Source organism: Lichenostomus cassidix, chromosome 24, assembly GCF_008360975.1.
Source record: "Lichenostomus cassidix isolate B80296 chromosome 24, HeHo_3.0, whole genome shotgun sequence".
Taxonomy (NCBI): domain Eukaryota; kingdom Metazoa; phylum Chordata; class Aves; order Passeriformes; family Meliphagidae; genus Lichenostomus; species Lichenostomus cassidix.
In genome coordinates, this window is record NC_139504.1 from 1871962 (window position 1) to 1889292 (window position 17331).

Consider the following 17331-nt stretch of genomic DNA (forward strand, 5'->3'; position numbering starts at 1 on the left):
CTCACAGTCCAGTTCCAAAGCTAGGAACATTCAGCAGCTGGTCCTACAGAAGAGGTTCTAGAAGGAAGAAGCAGCACTAGAATTCACTTTAATTCCACTTTAATTCACTTTCAGCCTATAAATTGCACAACCAGTGATGAGACAATTCATCTTCCTTCCCAGGAATACTCAGCACCACATTCTTTCAGACAGGATCCACAAGGGAACCTCTACACTGACTGTTCCACACTAACAGTGCCAGGACACCAAAGCTCTTGGCTTTCTCTGACCACATCCAGCGCTCATAAATCCACCACACGATGCCGCTGTGGATCTGCAAAAGAAGCCAATTCTCCTTGCCTAGCTAAACCACCAAAGGGCAGAGCCAAGTTGGAAACGTTGCTGCTCTCAAATAAACTCTGTCAGGACAAAAAGATTTCCCCTTCCAAGTACAAACTCGTATTTGCACCACACTTAAATGGCAACACAAATTCCTTTTTGCTAATAATTATTTTCACTATCACAGAGTTCAGCTACAAACTCAAAAACATCCAGCAAAAGCAGAGCTCACAAAAGTGCCAGCTGGGAAAGCTGTTGTTGTCTATAACCTGAGCTGCACCTCACACCCTGGTATCTGTGCTTCCCCTCTCAGCTCTAGGCACCATCATAATCCCTCTGTCTCACAGTCAGGAGCCAAACTGAACACCACCAGGACTGCTCACACACCAAAGATGTCAGGACAGAAATCTCACCAGCTTGGCTTTTGCATTCCCACTGTAATGGTTCTGCAGCTCTAACAGACAGAACTGTATACTAGGAAAAGCAATTAAATCCACCAAGACCACCCAGTGTGGGGATCCAAGACTGATTTCTTTGCCAAAGAGAGGAACTGTGACCCCCATCTCAAAAGAAATTGGATCCCCTTCTCCAAAACAGCAAACCTCTGGGGACTGATGCCATACAAAGGTGCCAGAACACTGTCACTGGGCATTACCTGCTCTGGGCATTACCTCTCCTGGGCAATATACCAGCTGCACACCAAGCCTGAGCTGCTCACCTTGCTGAAAATAAATGCACTGCCAGAAATTTCAGAACACCTCTGAAAGGTGGAAATGATTTGCCAGACTGAACCTTTCAGGACACCACATTCAAAATATGGATACTAACTCTGTAACTGTACCAGCTGAGGGAATGCTCCCATGCCAAATAGGCCAGGAGAGAAAATTGCTGCCACCCTTGACCTCCACTAGGCAGTTTTTAGGGCTTTTTAAGTGTTTTCCTTGCCATGGAAAAGCATTGCCACCTTCTTTCAGGAACTTTCCATTTGATACACCTCCAGTATCAAATACATCCGAGAATTGCTCCTACACAAGAGGTGTCAGGATAAAAATGTCACCCTGGAGTTTAACCCTCATGGTGTCTTAGAATGTGACCCACCAACATCCTTTGCTTCCCAAGGAAAGGCATGGGGATGGCAGGCAAGAAAGGGGCAGGCAAGGCAGGGGAGGGAATGGTTTTACAAGGTAAGAACATGGAAAGGTCAGCAAGGCAAGGGGGTGGAGGAAAGGCAAAGCAAAGGAGAGGAACACAAACCATGGCAAGGCTTGGGAAGAAAGGAGTAGGCAGGTGAAGGCAGGGGATGGGTATGAAAGGCTAATTTAGGATTAGGGGTTAGGGTTAGTTAGGTAGGGTTATGTAAGGGTTAGGTTTAGGGTTCAGCTTTAGTGTTATGGTTTAGATTTATGTTTAGATTTTGGTTTTGGCTGTAGGGATGATTTAGGGTTAGGGCTGGTGGATGTTAGTGCTGCCTAGGGTTGGGTTTATGTTTGGGGTTTATGGTTGGCTTTAGGGTTAGGGCTTGTGGCTGTTTGCACTACCTAGTGCCAGTGTTAACATTTCAGGTTTTTGGTTAAACTTAGTGTTTAGGGTTAGGTTACATTCAGGGTTAGATTTTGGTTATAGTTAGGGTTAGACTTCATGCTAGGGTTAGCCTAGTATTCAGGGTTAGGTTTAGGGGTAGGGATAGAGTCAGATTTCTGTTTGGGATTAAGTGTAAAGGCTGCAGTTAGTTTCCATGTTTGGGTTAGACTTTGTAGCTGTTACTGTTAGGGTTATGATCTCGGTTCATGCTTTGAATCTATTGGGATAGACTTCCTAAAATTGTGAATTTCGTGGCCAGGTGCCCATGGATGTATTGGATTTCCCCTGCCAAGACTGTGAATGTCCAAGCATTGCTCCCAGATGAAAACTGCCAGGAATGATGGGTCTGGCTGGCCTTGGCCTCCCAGGAGCCACCTCAGCTGCTCCTGAGCCACTGGGACCCTGGGCTTTGCTTCGTGTAGAAAATAGCTGTCATTTGTGGCTGAATGTGGGATTCTGCCTCCTAAAACTGCAAACATCCAAGGATTGCTCCTGATGAAAGCTGCCAGGACTGATGGGTCTGGCTGGCATTGGCATTCTGGGAAACACCTCCCAGCCACTCTGAGATGCAGTTTTAGGAGGTGGAATCCCACAAGGCTGCCTGGCTGTGAGCACAGTTTATTCCCACAGGAAGGAAAGCTCCATCCCTCCATCTCCTTCTCCAAGGCAGGATGATGCTTCAGAACCACCCTGTGAGGAGGGAAGGTACAAACCAGGACTATCACAGGAGGTGACCTCATGCAGACATGCAGAAGGCTTCATCCCAGCAAGACTGTTCCACAGGGATGACTTTCCTCACCTGAGGACACAGCACAGAGCTGGCAGGAGCTCCCAGGAGCTTGAAGTGTTGCTCCCATTCCAGTTCCTGCATTTCACCCCAAAGCAAACACAACTCACCCTGGGAAGGTGCCAGGGCTGCCCATCCTTCCCTCCCCCAGCAGACAGCTCCAGGGAGAGGTGGAAGGAAAGCTGAACACATGTCCAGAGAGAATTCACACGATGGAATTTGGAGCTGGATTGCCCCAAACCTCAGGGAAGCTCAAGGTGCTCCTTGTGTCACACCTGTACATGTGCTGTGCCTTTGGGACTCAGGGATCCCAGCTCTTAGCCAAGCTCCCCACTGCTGTGGTGACACCTGGGTCACATCCAAATGTCTCTGAACAGGCAAGATGAACATGTGTTTACCTGCAAAATACATTATGGTGTCACTGAGAGAGAAAGAGGCTGCCAGGCTCTGCAGGGACATCACCTCAGCCTCCCAAAGGTCAATTCCCCAATATCCTGGAGTGCTCTGCCCAGAGCAGAGCAAGGCACAGTAGCAAGTTACACACAAGAGGCTCAGGTTGGCTGCAGTTTCACTTTACATCTCACCCAGAACACATCAGAATAATCTCTGTGTCCAACATCAGGCCAGGCACTGGTCAGTGCAACACCAAACACCCAGAGACACCTCTAACCTGTTTGCTATCTCTTCTTTCTCAGACTTTGAGAGGTTTAGGATTCTTCCCAGGCCTTCCCACGAGATCCTGTTTCTGCTCACAGGCGTAGGTGTTGCTGAGAAGGATTGTTCAGCAAACACATTTTGAACAGGATCCATCCAGAAGAGGTTATTTCCTGAATGGAAACGAAACTCCTTTATTAGGAGTTGGATTAGGGAGTCAGTGGCCAAACTGTTCCCTTCAGACCTTATTTTCTTTGGACCTTAAGAATACCCCACATGAGACATCTGGCACAGAGTTTACAGGATACAGTTTGCTTTGGCACTGGCCAGACTTTGGAGCTCACAGTGTTTAAAAAGGATTTTATGAATTGAAGATCTCACTCTCTTCTGTAATGCTTCAAATTAAGGTTTCCACATATGCCTTTAATAGAGATTCACTGAGACACTTTTTGTATGTTAAATAAACATCACTGAGTGAAACAGAACACCCTCAGTGAGGATTAACAAACACACAGCTCAGGCAGGGCATTGCAGCAGTTAAACCTCAAACACAACTTCAGTGTCACAATCCGTCTTTTAATTAAGATAATAATTGGCCTATTAACGCTAATTAAATGACTAATGACGATGACTAATGTGACACTGCTCACCCTGAGGCACACAGAGCATCAATTCCCTCTCTAGCTCCAGAGGGACTCAGGTCAGTTCACAGGACAGCCAGGGTTGCTCACTGCCCACTGGTCCAAAGAAGCTCCCAGACTGGTGCTAGAGGAGTGTGATGTGGATTTCAGGAGAGCAAAGGGGATTGTGCAAAAAAACTGATGTGTTCTTGGAAAATGCTGGGCAGGTTAGTCAATGCAGAGGAGGACTCAGCAGGTGAGCAGGGCAGAGCAGCCAGCCCTGCCCACTTCCCAGCCCCAGAGGAAGGATTGCTGCCCTGACCACACCACCTCCTCACACCACATGCCATGCCAAGAACACCTCCCCAGGACCCTGCTGGCAGGGCTGGGGAAGCCCAGAGCTCTGCTGGGAGGCATTCAAGCCATCCAGGAGGCAGCAGGGGATGGAGCAGGCTGGATCACTGCCTAACGACCTCACAAGCTGATCTGTTTCCCCAGCAGCACTGCAGGCTCCCAGCTCCAGACACAGCTGTCCAGCCCCAAGAGCCCAGAGCCAGTGCAGCAGGAGGAGCAGATTCCAGTGCCTGGCTGCTCAGGCTGACCTTCATCAGGAGATGGAGCAGATGTTCCAGCCCAGGCTCTGAGGGGGCTCAGCAGCCAGAGCTGTGTTGTAACTCTTGGCTGGCTGTGCACAGAGATTCCCCTGCCCCTCATTCCTGCATTTTTGGTAATGATTATTACTATAAAAGATGAACAGAAAGAAAAGGAACGTGGATTCCTTGCACCCTCATAATTTTAATTGGATTTATCTTCCCTAAATGGTAACTATAATTGACCTCATCTCGAAGGAGGCCCAGAGGAGCAAGTTAACCTTCCCCATGGGATAATTTCCCTGCAGCTCAGGGGTTCAGCCTGTTAACGTGGCTCCCAGTTGTTAGTCTATAAAACAACCCATCACCAAGCCCTGTAATGAACTGCACATTTAGATATTGATCAATGGTTAAAGCATCTCTGAAATGCACTCTGTTAAAAGGGAAATGACCTTATGATTCCTTTGAGACTCTTCACCTTCCTCCTCCTCCTCCAAGAATTCCTTCAGCATGACTTGCTGCAATCCCTGCCTTCCCCTTGCTGCATGGGACTCTAGCATGACTTTCAGGAGACCTTTTTCAGAGCTCAGTTTCCTCTCCAAAGCAATGCCAACCAAATGCAGCACAAAAAAACCCTTAAGAGACACTTTGTTAACCTGCTCCCCTCCCACTCAAGCCTCCTCTTCTGGCTAAGAATTAAAAATGTCATTAAAAGTGGGGGGAAACTCAGATTCGACCCAAAAGGTTTGTGGAGCCTGACCTCTGTGGTTCAGGTCACTTTATAAGTTGCCACACTAATTTGATATTAAAAAGCAAGACTGAGAGAAAAGGTAGTTCTGGGCTGATCCCTGGGGGTTTTCCATGGGAGGCACAGTCTGTGCTGAGCCCAGGGATGGCCTGGGGCAGTGAGAGCCACCCAGACACCCCAGGCCACTTGCAGACACAGGGCTGCAGCCCTGAATAAACCCCCAGGTGACTTCATTTCAATCCCTTCTTTCCTGTTCTGAAGGATCAGCAAGGAGATGGGAGCACCAAAGGCTCCCAAGACATCCACACTCAGAAACGTCACCCCAGCGTGGCAGAGCAGCACATCTGAAATTCAAGGTGCTTGGATCAGAGTGTGATCTCCACAGGAGGGAAATGCTGAATGCTGCTCCAAGCCCAAGGCTCCAGAGAAGACATTTGGCAGGATCAGGAAAGGGAGGCAGGTAACCATGACAACCACTCATTTCTCAGCAGCAGACAACAAAAAAATGACTCCTGAAGACACAAAGCCCCATGACCACCACCTCTGTCCCCTCCTGGGCAGGACTGTCCATTATTTGTGCCACCCTGGGGATGTAACACAGACTTCCCCCTAATTCAGAAACCCCCAATATCACTTCTCTGCTCAGCACAGACAGGGCAAACCTATCCAGTTCCACACTTCTAGGTCACAATCCTCCCTGTTTCACCACTAACACAGATGCCAGGCAGTCACCTCCAAGCATTTTATTTCCAAAAAACCTGAGAAAAACAAATGGAAAAACCATATGAAAATGAGCACAGGTGCTAAGAAACAGCCAAAGCTTGAGGAAATCTACCATTTCATGGCAGAACTTCATCTTTCTGCAATAGCAGGAACAACTCTAAAACGTGCAACTTCATTATCATTGTTATTCACTGTACACATCAGGTGGGAAGCTTTCTTCTCCACTGGGCACCCACATCACTGATTTTATGAGCTGTGCACACACATAAAGTCAGGAATCAAATTCAAATGGTTCAGACCTCGGCATGAACACCTTAGTGCTTCAGGCAAAAGGCACTGAACAGAGCAGCCCCCTCACCCTCCCAGCCCACCTCCCTGGCACTGGAAACAGAGTCACAGAGTATTCTGGGCTGGAAGGAACCCACGAGTTCTCACTCCCACCTTTCACTGCCTTCACTGCATCCTCCCAGCACTTGGAGCACCTTCTGGTCGTGTTGTCCTCTCAAAGAGCTCAGCCAGACACAAAACTGCTGCTCCCTTTGAAGCTTCAGCTCTTCAAGGCAGACATTTGGGGTTGTTTTCTGTCCCTGCTTTAGGGGAGAAAAAGGCTTCTACACCCCTGGGCACCCAAGGGTGGGATCCAGCAGCCAATTGTGCTGAAAATGGAAATTAAGGAGTAGGGTGAGACCCTGCATTACCTTTGCAAGTTTCTCAGAGCTTGGTCTCAACTCAGTTTTTTTCCCTGGATGACCTTTGCCATCTCAAAGTGAGTTTTTTTTAAAAAAAGCTAAACCACATGTACCCTTGCCTGCTCTGCCAGCAGCATTCCCAAGCTCTGCACTGCCCAGAGAGTGATCAGGCAGAAATACAATCACTGCACAGCTTTCCTCCCCACCTCAATTCACACAGCCTTTGTGCCTGAGCAGTATGCAGCACCACTGACCAAAACCCACCTTGGCTTTCCAGCAGGCTGCATCCTGAAAGCTGCCCAGCTTAGTCTCCCAAATCTGAGAAGGAGGCTTTTCCAGCAGGCTCTCCAACATCCATCTCCTGCAAAACCACATTCCCCAGTATAAGATCCTTGCCTTTTCCTTCAAGCTTTCACCTTCCCAGGAAGGGCTGGAGAAGCTCCTGGAGCAGAAGGCAAGGTTAGGCAGCTCTCCTCCCCCAGGATTAAAACCCAGCCAGGTACTCATGTTTAGCTTAACTGGAAGATTTGGGTCAAGCTAGCCCCAACTCAAGCCTGATCCTAAGCAAAACCACCCAACACAGCTGCTCCATGACAAAAAACCACCCCATGGAGCTGCTCCCAGTTAGGTAGCCAAACTGGGAGTCACAAAAACAGCCCATGAACCTAGATTTTCATAGCTAAGGATTTTTTTTTTTTTTGGGCTAAGGTTTCATTATCCTTGAGCACCTGCTTTTCTGGCCTGAGTTCATTGCAAGGCACCAAAGGGGAACTCTGTGCTGTGGAGGGAGCCAGGAGTGTTTCAGATGTCAGTGTCTCCAGCTGCTGTGTTGATTTGGAGGGAACAAATGTGCCCAGTGAAGCAGAGAGGTTGACAGAACTCTGTCACTGCTCAGTGCTACACAAAGCTTGAGGTTCAAGGAGTGAGAGCACAGAAACCCTGTTTGGAAATGTACTGAATTAAACACACAGAAGAAGAAGAGTGGAATCAAAATGCACAGAATTTCAAAGCTGACACCAAATGAGCCTTGCAGAATGAGCTTTTAATTAAACAATATTAGAGGCCCCCTTTTCAGGGCAGGGGGTGGGGGGAAGAAGGGCTTAAAGCTGTCATTTGCTTCAATAAATTTTGCAAAGTGGTTCTTCTCATGAGATGGAAGTTGCTGAGGGATGAGTTTTGAGTTGGGGAGCATAGGTACCACCTTGCCTTTGGCAAGAGCAGCAAGAAAGAGATAAAAAAGATGCTTCTGGTCTGAGACATAACCCTGTTCAACCCTTTTCTTCCCCACTAAGTATGGAACTCAAAAGCAGTGACTGGGGAGAGCTCAGGGCAGTATTTTGGACAGGAGAGTCAAAGGCAAGATTTGCTTTAACCACAGCCCTGGGGTGTCATGGGGCAGATGCACATGAGTGGATTGGGAAGTGAAGAGGGAGAAGCTATGGCAGAGACAGGGAAGGGAAAAGGCAGTTTTGCTCTATAACTGGATTGTATTTCAAGCCAAAAACTTGAAATGCAATACAGTAGTTGGTTTTCTTGAGAGTTTTCTTGACTTCCAAGATGATTCTTGCCCAGGTGCTCTGCAGCAGGGAGGGAGGTGCTTTGGGAACACAGGGTCTGAACATTGCCAGGGAGCTCTTCAGTTGTTAAAAAATGCAGAAAATAACATTTTAATGGGTCCCACAAAACCAACCAAACAAAAAAACCCAACCCAACCCAACCCAAACCAACAAACAAACCCCCACAAAACCAAAAAATCAACCCGAAAAACCCAAGACAAAAAAACCCCAAAACCACCCCAAAACCCCCCAAAAAACCAAACAAACCCCCCCAACAAAATTCCTCCCTTCAAAAACCTCCACACCAAAAAAAACAAACCCCTACCTCCCCAAACAAACACCAAAAAACCAAACAACAAACCAAAACAAAAAGCCCCAAAACCCACAAACAAAAAAACCCAAAACAACAAACAAATGATCAAAAAAACCAAACAAAAAACAGTCAGGAAAAAAAAAAACTGCTGCTGGACTAAACAATGCAATGAATTCCCCTAATTACCACAAGATGCTCCCCAAGTCTGTCAGTATCTCTTGGAGCAGATGTGCTGCAATAATATTTCCTCATCCTCCAGGCTGCATGGGCAGATTCCAGCAGCAGGCACTAATGTCAAAAACTACCTAATGAGCATCGACATTTAAGAGCCTGCCTTGGCTTTTGGTGTCTGCATTTTCCCCATCTCCCAGGCCAAGTTACAAACGTTCTGCTGGCATTATTCACCTCAGAAAGTGCTTGATTTAACTCAAACCCAAACCACTAAAATCTGGATTCGTGAAAGCAGTTGCTAGAAAGGAAGGACTGGAGCCCTTGAAGTTTTCCTGTAGACACAGTGAGTGCAAAGGGGAAGGTCTGAGCTTTTTCCAGCAGTGACAGCAAACGCTGCCTCCCCTGCTCAGAAGGCCCTGCAGATGTTATTCAGGGATGAAGGATTATACACACTCACACACAGAGCCCAAGCAGGTTTTTCTCATGAGTTCCCCTGTGGTTTGCTGTGCTCAGCCTGCTGCAGGGCGATGGAGGTTCTTGGAGTGATGTCTTCACTGAGCAACAGGCAAGTTGGCAGCTGCAAAAATGCAGGAGATAAAATTAAGCCAATTTTTTCTCCACAGTCCTTCCCTTGCTGCTTGGGAATGGACTGTCCAAAGAGCTGAGAGGTTTTGAAGCAGACCCAAGAACAAATGTTCTGAATTCTGCCATCTGTTGCCTCCCCTCTATCACTGGTGTTCCTTAGCTGCTCTGCAAATGTTTAAGTGGAGAGCATCATGACAGCTTGTAAAGAACATCTTCACAGAGTCTCTTTTCCATTTCCCTCTCCCTTTTCCCTGTTGCCATGCTCTGAGCAACCTCCTCTCCTCTCCTCTCCTCTCCTCTCCTCTCCTCTCCTCTCCTCTCCTCTCCTCTCCTCTCCTCTCCTCTCCTCTCCTCTCCTCTCCTCTCCCTCTCCTCTCCTCTCCTCTCCTCTCCTCTCCTCTCCTCTCCTCTCCTCTCCTCTCCTCTCCTCTCCTCTCCTCTCCTCTCCTCTCCTCTCCTCTCCATTTACACTCAGAAAGAACTGCTTTAATTAGCAATGATTGCTTTAAACAGAAAAAAGCATCCTGGAATGAGGGAACTCTGGGAAAATCCACCTTGGACAGTGGCAGCCACCTGAGCCCTCATCAAGCAGTGCTCTGTGTGTCCCTCAGCCATCTCTGGGGACAGACATGGAAGAGCTGCTTGAAGGGCTGGAAATGAAGAAATGCTACTTGTAACCTTGCCAGTTAATCCCTCAAAGGGTGAGGGATGGATTGCTGACAGCAGGTACCTTCTGCCCTTGCTCTGAGCTTGGTTTCAGACTCCAAGCTCTTGTCCTCCTCAGGGCCCCTCTCTCTTCCCCCACTCTCCATCCTCAGTTCTGAACGAGCTCCAGGGTTGATTTCCTGCGTGTTTGAATAGGACCAGCTTGACACAGCCTGCCTTAGGATGAAATCACCAACTTGGCTTGCCTTCTGTCTGAAAAACAAATCCTTCTGCAGGGCTTTCATCTAGAAAAAGGACAAGGATTCTGAAATGCAGGCAGGCCTCTGCCAAGTTCCTGTGAACTGCTGCCTGAGTAAAGCTCATGTTTTCTGTGTACTTAGCTTATCTTTAATAAAGGTAACCTACCTGAGATTTTACTCTTAAAATCATCAATGGGCCTCTACCTGTTCACTCCCTTAGTGGCTCAAAATAAGGAAGTAGAAACAGAGGGAAGTGAGATATGGGTGCTTGTAGGAACTTGTTGTTTCCAAAGAGGAATGTAAAGCCACTGGGAAGGAAATCTCATCCCCTGGGGGAACAAAGACCAGGGCAAGTGGAGAAAGGGAAACTGAGACACCAACCTCAAACTGAGAGGACCTTTTCCCATGAGCCAATCTTCCCAGGTGTTTAGGTTGTTACAGCAATACCATCTCCTGGATACCTGGGCTTTGGCTTCCCTATTACTCTGCAGAAAATGATGATGATAATGATGATGTTGATAACTCTGGGGGAGCTGAGACCTCTGCAGACATTTCTTTGTATGCAGGCAGCACCATGCAAGGGCAAAGGGGTACAGCATGCACCAGGGGCTCACACTGTGGCTCCTGCACTGCTCTGGGGACAGAGTCACTTCTGTGACAGTCCTCAAACCTGCCAGGCAGTTGATGGGCTGCTCCAGCTGCAGATGGTTGGCAGCATTTCCATCCTCAATGAGTAAGATGCCACAATGATAAGGTACCAGTTGTGTTTGGTTTGCTCCCAAACCCTGAGAGCAGCCCAAGGCCTCTCTCTGCCCTTGTCCAGCCCCTCCAATTTGCTTTCCCAGAACAGAAAATGTGCTCACATGAAAAGCAGTGGAGATGAGCAGTGGAGATGAGAGAGCTTCCTCTCCCAGCAAAGTGCTGGGGATGAGAGATGCAATCAGAGTTTGGGCTCAGGGACCAGAGTTTGTGGGGTTCCTGTCCTCCAGCCCAGTCCTCCTCAGCTTGGGCGATGCTGAGCCACAAAACAAGGTACCACTGCCCTCCCATTCCTGCTGGGAAGGTGTCTGCTGGGCACAGGCAGGGCTGGGGTCTGGATTTGCTCTGCCCTGAGTCCTGCTAACACTTCTCCTCGCTGGAGAGCTGAGATCTGAAAGCCACCATCTGGTTATCATTGGTACCGGAGCAGCATGTGGCCAGGACACGTGGAACTCACATTTTCCTCTGGACCACACTCAGCCTGCACTCACTTATCGTGGGGGAGGGACTGGAAAAACCATTGACTCACTGGCAGGAACAAAACATTCAAAATCTTGAAAATGATTCTTTTTAACAAAGCTTTTCTGCTGGTGCAGAGGAAAGGGAACAAGTGTTGACTAGGAAAGTTTGGGGGCTGCACGGAGTTTTCCTTCAGCGAGTAGAAGTGGGAGGGATTGATGGAAGGGACAGTACTTGCTGGCACTGCTTTAATCAGTGTCAGATTTCCACTCTGGCCTTGCTCTCTCTGTACCTGGTTGAACCCATGCAGAAAAATAAAGAGCCACAACCTCTGTTCCTCAAGCCCTGTCTGGTTTGGAAATGTCTCCATCAGAAATGGAGGGAACCCTGCAGCTCCAACCCACCTGCCAGCTTGGACACTAACTCAGAGCAAAAGGCACTCTGCAGATGGTTGAAATGCAGTGTGCTGGGAGAGGAGGGAATTGAAGGTTTCACCTGGAATTCAGGTACATTCCACAGCTCTGCTGAACACTCCCTGGCATCTTGGCATGAGCTGTTCTGCAGCTCTGTGCCTCAGCTTTCCCACACCAATGGGTCAAAGGCTGCAATGCATGTGTCACTCTAAAAGCTGATCTTCAGAGAAAGAAGAAAATAAGTCTAGAAAAACCAAGGATGTAAAATACCTGGGGGCAAAAAGGCCTCAGTTGTGGGCAAGGCTCCCCTCTGCCCTGTTCCACAGCCCAGTTCAGCAGCTGCACTCTTGTCTGGTTCAGAGAGGCTGAGATGCACTCAGCTACTTAGAGAGCTCCTGCAGATGGAAGGAGGCTCTGCTGGGCCTGAGAGCTGAGCCAAGCTTAAGCCTGGATTGCTGCATCCAGCTCTGTTTGCCACAATGGATCCTGCCAAGCTCGCCTGAGCACAGGAAAGATGTCCAGTTCTAATTCTCAGCTCTGCTCTCTTGCCTCTGCACTCTTCATCCCTTGTTCTGCTGCTGGAAAACACACGGATAATGGAGATTAGCCAGAGCTCAAAGGCCTTTCAAGTATTTTCCACAGAGCACGAAACCTCTGTCTCTATTCCTTGCTGGCGTCACACAGAGACAATTCTCCCCCCACCCCACACTCTCCCAGACATCTGAGAACAGCGAGTGTCTCACATAACCAAAGAGGGTTCCATCCTCAAATCTCACAAACAGTGAGCTGGCTGAACATCTGGAAGGAACAGATGCTTCTCATATCCCTGGATGGTGCAATTCAGTGTGCACTTGATGCCACCCAGGAATGTCCACCCCTGGAGAGAGGGAATGTGGGCTCCTTGGCAGAGCAGAGCCGTGAGTCACAGAGCTGCTGGTGCAGCACCATGTGCAGCTGGTGCCTCGCTGTGAAGGATAGAAACAAACTGAGCAGCCCCATCCACCTGATGGTCTCAAAACACACAGCAAGACAGGGAGATATTCACACAACATGTGGAAAGACCAGGAATAGCTGGCAGTAAGGCACAGGTGAAGGTTGTGCACACAGGCACTGCAAAATCAGTGAGCTTAGCCCAACTGCCCCATGGCTCTCAGAAAACCTTGTCCCAGCTCCCAGCAGGGTGTGCAGCAGAACTGACCTGCTGGTTCAGCCTGTGGAGTTTCCAACCAGAAAGACTGACAGGTAAATAACAAGGACTAAACCCACAACCATCAGCTGACAAGAATGATCTCTTTTTGCAGCCACTACTGAAGCAGAAGCCTCTTGACTCCTGTTGCAGACCAAGAATGGACAAGAACAAAATACAGCTGTCCTTCAGCCCTTATCTGAGTGCCTTGATCAGGTGTCCTGTTTGTCTGCTGAGCACCCAAAGGAGGAGCAGGTGGCTTTGTTTTGGCACTCAGAGGCTGCCAAGCCAAGGCTCTGTGGGAAGGACACTTTGAAGACAGATCCTGTGCTATTTTCACAGCCCAACCTTTCATGGTCTGACTTCTGGAGATGGAGGAGTGAGATCATACCTGCCAGGTGAGAAAGGGAAGAGCTGTGCTGACAAGTCCCACCTACAGCACCAGCAAAGGGAGATGAGGATGTTGCAAGTTGCCACAGCTTTAATCTGTTCTCAGCTAAACTGAGCCCTCCAACTCCAAACCCATGAAAGTTTATGGTTCAAATCCACAAGGTATTAATCTAGCTCTGTCCCTTCCAGCAGTCACTGAGCTGCCAAGCAGCAGCATTGGGTGTTGCACAGAAATAATCCCAGCCTGAGCTTCTTATGGCATCATAAATTGCCTGTGTCGTCAGTCAGCAGAAACCTGAGATGAAATTTTTTTATTTGCAGTTAATTATTTCCAAGCCTTTGCAGCCTTAGCAGAGCTGGTGAAAGGTGCTGAAGTGACAGCCCTGAAGAAAGAGCTTTCCCTGTGTCCACAGGGATGGGCAGAAGGAGCCAGTAGCAAGAGCTTCAGCCTGCTCTGCCAAGGACCTGCGAGGCTTGGACTGCTCTTCCTTCCTACTGCTCCAGGCTGAGCAGCTCTGCCTGCATGCCCCTGGAAAACCACAGCCCCAGAGTTATGGACTTTATTCCCAGGGCCAAACCCAGCGTGGATTTCAGCCTGAGTGTCTGGCAGCCTGGGAGGGTGCAGCAGCCTCCTCCAGCCCTGCTGCTGACGTTTATCATGGCCAGGTGCAAATCTTCTTGCGCTGGCCCAGCGCCATCAGACCAGCATGTTTTTCAGAGTTTCACCCTCCTACCAGACAGTGTTTTTCAATATTTTGCATTAAATCTTCTGCTGTATTTGATTAGCCCGCAGCAGCTGTTTTCCACTCTCACAACAAATCATAAATCTATAAGCTTATGTGTGAGAGACTGTCTGTGCCTAAGAATGCTGCTGTCTGAGGGAGCGCGTGGCTGCACAGCTGTGAGTGAATCTGTACCTGAGCACGGGCTGGGGAGAGACAGCAAAGCCAGGAACCCTTTTGGAGCTATGGCAGAGGCCATTTGCTTATGCAAGGTGGCTTATGAATGGTGTATGAATGAGGGTAAGAATTCCTGAAGGATCCACAGGAATCTGTGTGATTCCTCACATGAGTGTTCCACACCGGAGACATGAGAATAATGCAAATAAACACTTGCTGGCACCAGTGTGAGCTCAGGCATGGGCTCATTTCTGTGAAGGAAGGTGAGTTTTAGCACAAACAGGTACAACACGTGAGCCTGGGGACATCAGGACACAGGTAAGGAAGTGTAACAGATCCCTGACACGCCCATCCCCATCCACAAAAACACAAATCCATGTGCAAGCTGCTTTGAGATTGTGCCTACCCAGTCAGGAACTGCCTGTTGGGAAGCCAAGATCTCCTGTCCCACAGCCAATTCAGATAAGGAGAGCAAATGGCTGAAAGAGAAGGGAGGGAATCTGCTACATGTATTTAAAAAAAAAGGTGTTATTCAAAGACTATAAAAGGCAAAAGTTTGGATGAAGGAGAGGAGAGAGGGTTGCCAAGTCATCGCAATAAAAAAAAAAAGGAGGAGGCTGCTGCCAGGTCTTGGCACGTGTGCTTTTACTTGTATAAATCAGTCACTCTAGACCTGTGGTAGTTCTTGCTGACAAGCTGTCAAGCTCCTTGGCTGGGAGAACAGGGCATGTGCTTTACATGCACTTACAGAATAGTAAACTGTTATTAAAAATGGGAAAAAAACCCAGGCTGATTTACTTGTGGTTTTGCCTGCTCGGCTGTATTATCACAGAACAAATTCACTCATGCATGCAGCAGTCTGGATTCATGGAAAACTACAGGCTAAGCTCCCCGTGGAAGCACTTGACCTCTTAAGGGGAAGGGCTAAAGCAGAACATCTCCAAGAACAGAGAGCATAAGCTGAAGAAAGAGGCCAAAGCCACAGCAAGGCTGTGTGGATTCCAGAGAGCCCAGAGCTCCTTGGGATGTGGCTCACCTGTGCTGTGAGCCAGGCAGACACCTGGGAACATCCCAGCCTGGCTGGGGAAATGGGGAAAGCAGATGGGCAAATGGGATCAGCCTTGGGACAGACCTGTCCTGTGTCAAACCCAGATGGGTTAACTGGGCTCAGAGCAGAGAAACTGCCTCAAATCCAGGGGCAGCCAAGAGTCCTGAGCTGCCCAGGGGCCAAGGCAGGAGGAGGAGGAGGAGGAGGGGATGAGGAGGGGATGATGAGGAGGAAGAAGAGGCTGGAGTTTGTGCTGATGACAGGAGATGTGCACTTTGTCCGAGGCTGCTGGCAGGGCTGGCAGCAAGGAGCTTCAGCCAGCAGAAGACAGGAAAGGATGGATGTCCAGCTTCAGGGAGGAAAGGAGAATTAAAAGCAGAAAATCCAGCAAAGGCTTCAGAGGGATGTCATCCCTATAAGAGAATAAATGGCGTATTGTCTGAGGGAAACCTGACCAGACTAGTTCTCTCTGTTGGCTTTGCAGCTCAGGAAGCCCCATGGCTGCTGATCCATGGCACCTGCCCTGTCCCACTGTTCTGTGAGCAGGACCATGCCCAGACACACAGCAGCCCCAACAATGTGCCAGTGCCCCACCAAAACACCCCAACCCACCCAGATCCCAGCAGCTTCCCCAGACAGGCTGCTCCTCTACCCCCCAGAACACACTGACTCATCCTGGACAGCAGTGCAGCATTCCTGGGCTCAGCTCACTCACCAGATTTTCTTTTTTTTGAAACATCCTTGTCAGGACATTCAAACCTGCAAGAATAAAAAGTGAAACCCAACACAGATATGAAATTTTATGGTGCAGTTTGTAGCAATACTTCCAAAACTAGCTTTGGCTGGAGCACAGAGAGCTGGATTGTGCTGATCCAGGACCCACAAGACACACAAAACATCCCTACTGGAAGAGATGGAGTTTTTCTCTATGTCTTTTACTGTATTCCTCAGTTTGTAACCCCACAGCTCTGCTGTAACGTGTTCTGAGCAGTCCCAAGGGCTGGTTCCTCCTCAACAGCACATTTTTGCCACTGAGTTTTTACTGCTTATTTGTTGTAGTTATATTGGGAGGAAAACGTTTGTAAGACAAAAACTATTTTAAAAAATGTCTGCTAACAAACCCAAATGCAACAACTGCTACAGCCTAAATCTAAATCAAGAGCTTATCTGAGTGTGCAAGCAGACAAAATTCCAGTAATAATCCCACCACTAATTCACAGGGAGTACAAGTTCATCAGGACACAGACCATGGATACCACGGAAAAAAAAGGAGCAAATGAGATGTTTGTGTGTATTTGCAAAGCCAGGCTGTGGCCAAATCAAGCACTCAGGGTTTCCAAACCCCAGCTCCTGGCCCCAGCTGACACACTGGCTGTCTCACGACTTCCAGAGCATGGGGCTTTGCCATGGCCTGTGCTGCTGAGGGCTCAGGGTGGATCCTGCAGGGAAGGTCAGGCTTGAGCAAGACTCGTGTGATGAAGTAGGTCACTGATCCAAGCCCTCCAGAGCAGGTTCTGGAGCCTTGCTGATGACTTCAGCATCCAACCAGCCTGGCAGTGCCAGCGAGGGAGAGCTGCTGCCAAGGCATTAATGGATCTGGGGCAGAGCTCAGCCCCGAGCAGGAGCTGCAGGAACACCCAGGCACCTCCAGCACCTTCCAAACAGCCTCAGCCAGGGCCTGGGTGCACCTGGGAATGGGCACAGCCCAGCTGGGGCTCAGGGTGGCTCTGCAGGGCACAGAGCTCAGTGCCCAGCAGGAGGGAGGTGATCCTGCCCCTCCTCCAGATCAGGGCTCACTGCACACCAAGGATGTGGAGCTGCTGCAGAGAGTGCAGAGGAGGTACCAGGATGATCAGAGGGATGGAGCAGCTCTGCTGTGAAGGAAAGCTGAGGAAACTGGGATTGTTCAGCCTGTAGAAAGGCTTGACATAACTGGG

The 17331-nt window shown here is 48.9% G+C and overlaps 1 long non-coding RNA gene across 1 annotated transcript; it reads right to left on the reverse strand.

The window, feature by feature from the left end:
• Positions 1-6216: 6216 nt before the first annotated feature.
• LOC146427462 (uncharacterized) lies at positions 6217-8393 on the reverse strand. The gene is made up of 3 exons (XR_014856409.1): positions 7472-8393; positions 6975-7071; positions 6217-6611 (listed from the first exon to the last, which is right to left on the reverse strand). It is a non-coding gene; the product is annotated as an uncharacterized LOC146427462 (long non-coding RNA).
• Between the last annotated feature and the right edge of the window lie 8938 nt (positions 8394-17331).